General features: G+C 49.1%; 1 pseudogene; it reads left to right on the plus strand.

Annotated features, from left to right (window-relative positions):
* The first annotated feature begins 205 nt into the window (after nt 1-205).
* On the plus strand, nt 206-1,162 carry LOC106000236 (annotated as a pseudogene).
* The last annotated feature ends 3,936 nt before the right edge of the window (nt 1,163-5,098 follow it).

Below are 5,098 nucleotides of genomic sequence, written 5' to 3' on the forward strand. Positions count from 1 at the left end.
ATCACAAAGATAAGGAGAACCTAACACTGCATGCTGCTCTTCTGGCTTTGCTTCTGACTCCTCCACATCCGTGTCTTGACACTGGGAAGCACGGTAAGATGGGGTTGTAACAAAGAAAGAAGACACTGGCATCAGAAAATGATCTCACTATTTACCTCAGGAGTTATTTATTTAAACCTCTTGACAGCTACCAGCAAATTTCAGCATGAAAAGTGACAACTGAAGCTCCTTGGGGGATCTCCTAACAGACTTCATCCTTCTGGGTGTTTCTGACCGACCATGGCTGGAGCTGCCTCTCTTTGTGGTCCTCCTGGTGTCCTACGTTCTGGCAATGTTAGGAAACATTTCCATCATGCTGTGGTCCCGCCTAGATCCCCAACTCCACAGCCCTATGTACATCTTCCTCAGCCACCTGTCCTTCCTGGACCCCTGCTATAACAACACCAAGGTCCTCCAGATACTGTTCAACATGGGCAGCTCCAAAAAGACCATCAGCTACGGAGGCTGCACAGTGCAGTATGTAATTTTCCACTGGTTGGGAAGCACAGAATGCATTATATCTTGGCCGCCATGGCCCTGGATCGCTATGTGGCCATCTGTGAGCCTCTCCAGTATGCCATTATCATGCACTACTCTCTCTGCCAGCAGCTGGTGGCTGTGGCCTGGCTCAGTGGCTTTGGCAAGTCTTTTGTTCAAGTGGTTCTGACTGTACAATGCCTTTCTGTGGGCAACAGGTGCTAAACAACTTCTTTTGTGAGGTGCCAGCCATGATCAAGTTGTCCTGTGCTGACACGACCGTGAATGATATGACACTAGTGGTGCTGGTGGGCTTCTTTGTGCTTGTCCCCCTAGCTCTCATCCTTCTCTCCTGTGGCTTCACTGCCCGAGCTGTGCTCAGGATCCAGTCCTCCAAGGGAAGGCACAAGGCCTTTGGGACTTGTTCTTCCCACCTGGTAGTGGTCTCTCTCTTCTACATATCTGCCAACTACAGTACCTACAGCCCTCCTCCAGACACTCCCAGGAGCAGGACAAGTTTATCTCTCTCCTTGATTCCATAACCACCTCCACCCTGAATCCCTTCATCTATACCCTAAGGAATAAGGGTGTGAAGGGAGCTCTCAGAAGACTCCTGGCAAGGATCTGGAAGCTCTGCAGATTATGAAGATCTGAGATGAGGCTATCACCACTTATTCAAGAACGCTGCACAAGTGTATTGTTTCCTCGGAGTATCTTATACTTACAGAATTAGTAGCTAAGTAGAAAGTATTTTGAGCCGGGCTCTAGTGGCTCACGCTTGTAAACCTAGCTATTCAGGAGGCTGAGATCTGAGGATCGTGGTTCAAAGCCAGCCCGGGCAAGAAAGTCCGTGAAACTCTTATCTCCAATAAACCACCAGAAAATCGGAAATGGTGCAATGGTGCTGTAGCTCAAGTGGTAGAGTGCTAGCCTTGAGCTGAGGAACAATGCTCAGGCCAGAGTTCAAGCCCCACAACCGACCCACAAAAAAAAAAAGAAAGAAAGCAAGCAAGTATTTTGAGAGATTTGAGAACCTTGAAAATCCCCAAAACATCTCACCTCTCATATGCTCAAAGTGCCAGTGATTTGCAAGTTAAGCTCATTCGTGTAATTCTAATAGGTCATATATTTTTATAGATTGAAACCACTCAATTTTATTGAATTATTTCATTTCTAATTTTCTGGCTCTTCCTATTTCTCCTTCCTAGTTTTTCTTCTCTTCTCCCTCAATTTGTCTCTTTATAAACTATTTTCTTCCTTTTCAATTACTCCTACTTATGAGTAATATGAAACTGAAAGACAGTCTTACACATTTTTTCCATAGTTTTAAACTCTCCTGAGTTTAATATGTTTTCAAAATATTATAAGAATAAGTGGATTCTTCTCCTCTTTTGTGATTATAGATGACTTTTTTCTCCTGAACTCAAGTTTCCTACTATAGAAGGTTCATTCTCCACTGACTGATAACTAGTTGAAATATATCTACCTATGTTCTACCCTATTCAAACATACCTATTACAGATTTCAACACAGAAATTAGGTGCAGTGAGAGAATAGCAACAGCCACCAATAATTTTTATGACACCATAACAGCATGCCAAGTTATGAATTGCATATTTCCAAAATGTTCCATTTTCTATATCTACACTGCAGTAAAGAACAAAGAAATTGTGAAAAGCTGTGAGTAAAAGGGAACTGACACATGAATGACCTGGAAATACCAGTAAAGAAACAAAACATAAAAAAACAAATGAAAATTCTAGAAATAAAAAGTACAATAATTAAAATAGTAACATTCTGCAGAAATTCAAATGCATATTTCAGCAAATAGAAAAAAAATCAGTAAACTAACACGGGACAAAAGAAATCACAAAGGTGGATAATGGCTTCATCATTGACCACAGTGAGAGAAGCAACCCCCAGGGCCAAGGGCCAGCCACAGGGCACTGGGCATCCTCAAGTTCAGAGGGTGGTGCTCTTCAGCCTCAAGGAGAGAATGGACAGAGAAAGGCTCCCCAACTTTTCTGGCGAGGATGCCTTGAGACAGGTACCCTGGCCTCAAGGTCCTCACAAGGCTTCATTGGTGATGATTGTTTCACAAGCAGCCAGCAGGCCCTCGGGCCTGCAGTTTGTGGTCGTGAGTGCTGAAGTAGTCACACACAGTGGCCTCTCCGTGCCTCGTGGTGGAGTAGGGAGTCCAGAGCAGAGCACACTGGGATTTGAGACAAGACTGCCCTCAAGACTGTGCCCCGGCAGCCCAGCTTCAAGGAATACTGGCGGTCACTGTTATTCTCCGCACAGGGCGTGGTTGAGGTCACAAGCAATGCCCCCTCCTTGCCTTACAGAAGAATGAGGACAAACAGCAGGGCAAGTATGATTTCAGATAGAGATACCTGGGAACTAGCACTCTGGCAGCAGTGACCTCAAGACAGTTTTTATGGTTGCACTGGTGATGCAATCAGCCTGCAGCCCCAAGGGACCTCTTGTGGCTGGCAGGCCTAGGCCCCAGGCACCTGTGAGGATGCACAGGATGCCCACAGCCAGGCTCAGAGGTTAGGGGAGAGAGCAAGACTCCAGGAAATTTTAGAAATGGCTGTATCCATGTCAATGTTTGGGTAGCAGCTGCTAATAGAGATAGCTGGTGATGTATGGAAGCAGTTCTCAGCCCCACAGTACCAGCAGGTTGTCACACCAAGCCTGAGCCACACGTGGTGAGGTCGAAGGGCATGGCCACACAGGGTGGCAGGGAGTGAAATGGAGCCCAGAGTCATCAAACATGACCACCTAATGGGCAGAGCCCTTTCAGCAGCAGTGTCCCCTTGGCAGCTGTGGCAACAAGGGCAATGGCAGCATCCCTCAGGCCCAGGGCCCACAGTGCCCTCAAAAGACCATGTCCACATACGGACGTGGTGCAAGGAGTGAACGGGGCCCAAGCCATCAGCTATGGCCGCCTCACAGGCATCACCCAGGCGGCAGTGGTGTCCCCTCCGCAGCTACGACAAGGTCAGTGCCATCAGCACTCAGCCCCAAGGGCCCACAGCTCCCTCAATGACACCCTTACTCCAGCTTCTGTAGGTGTCACTGGCAGTGGCTGTGCCAAGCCTTCTGGGGTTCTGAGTAAGAGTGGGATGTTGAGAGACTGAAGGCTGGGTCACAGCCAGGTTGGCACTTGAGAAAAGTGGAGGAGATATCCAAGCCAAGCTGCCAGATGGGCAGTCAAGTGGACCTAGGGGTTGCAAGTCAAGCCTACATTGATGTTATTCTACTCTTTCTCTAAGATTACCATGATGACCTTCTTTTCTGTTTTCAACATTCTGCCTTCAAACTACCATCCTGTGTAGGTAGGATTAAGTGTTTGAGTAAATAAAGCCAGGTGAGGAAATCGTTTTTGGACTGCAGCCCTAATTAGCCCTCACCTCTCAGGATGTGTCCAGCTGAAGGATCCTTGGAAGGCAACAGGATCACATGCCTCCCAGGAAGAAAGTGAAGATTCATGAGGCCAATGAGACTGAGGGAAAGAGGGCTTGGATGGTTGCCAGCCACCTCAAAAGCAAGCCTCAGATCCTGAGTTTGAGTAATGATTTCTGACCAATAAAAAAGGAGAAAGATGAAAAGAGGGAAAGAAAGAAAAAAAGAGAAAGAGAGAGGAAGAAAAAAGGAAGAAAGCAAAAAGCTCCTTGATGCCTTTCTTCCATGTTACATCTTGTATATGAATACATACCCTAGAGCATTTCAATGAATCCTCTCTTGAGTACCTTATTTTACTTCCTCTGGCAGTAACAGACTTAGGCACTTAGGACCTCTTCAGCCATACTTGTACTCTGTCTCTGGTTTTACTTCATATTTTTTATGCTGATACTGGGGCTTCAAATAGGGCCTGGGCACTGCCACGAGCTCTTCTACTTTTCCACTCTGCTTTTCCACTCTGTGTGACGCTGACTTCTTACACACTCTGCTTTTCCACTCTGTGTAATACTGACTTCTTACACACCAGTTCCTACACACTCTGGGACTCCTGCTTGCTGCTAACCAGGGCCCTTCCCTGCTTCCTTAGGACTAGGGTCACAGGGACCAAGAGCCAGCTCAGTGCTAGTAGTGTTTGTTCGTTTTCCTGGGGAAAAAGCATTCTTTACAAAGCTGACCTGAGCTCTCCTCTGGTGCTGGATGACAAGGGACAGCCATTCCAAAGGTAGCCTGAAGGTGGCTCGGGCCTCCACCCTGAGGGGGGTAGGCTGGAGGAGGCCCAGGCCGGGGACACCTGGGGCTGACGCCGGCCCTGGGCCCGAGGGAGGCGGGAGGGAGGCCCAGGACACCTGGGGCTGATGCCGGCCCCGCGGCCCCTGAGGCGAGGTAGGCGGCCGAGGCCGGGGACACCTGGGGCTGACGCCGGCCCGGGCCCGAGGGAGGCAGGAGGAAGCCAGGGACACCTGGGGCTGATGCCGGCCCTGCGGCCCCTGAGGCGAGGTAGGCGGGAGGAGGCCGAGGCCAAGCCTCAGACCGGCACACGAGGCGGGCGGCCAGGCGGCTTTGGAGACAGAAGCAGCCGGGGCCGGGCACGGGCAATCACCGCTCACGCCGGGGC

Source organism: Dipodomys ordii, unplaced genomic scaffold (genome assembly GCF_000151885.1).
Source record: "Dipodomys ordii isolate 6190 unplaced genomic scaffold, Dord_2.0 Scaffold213, whole genome shotgun sequence".
NCBI classification, from domain to species: domain Eukaryota; kingdom Metazoa; phylum Chordata; class Mammalia; order Rodentia; family Heteromyidae; genus Dipodomys; species Dipodomys ordii.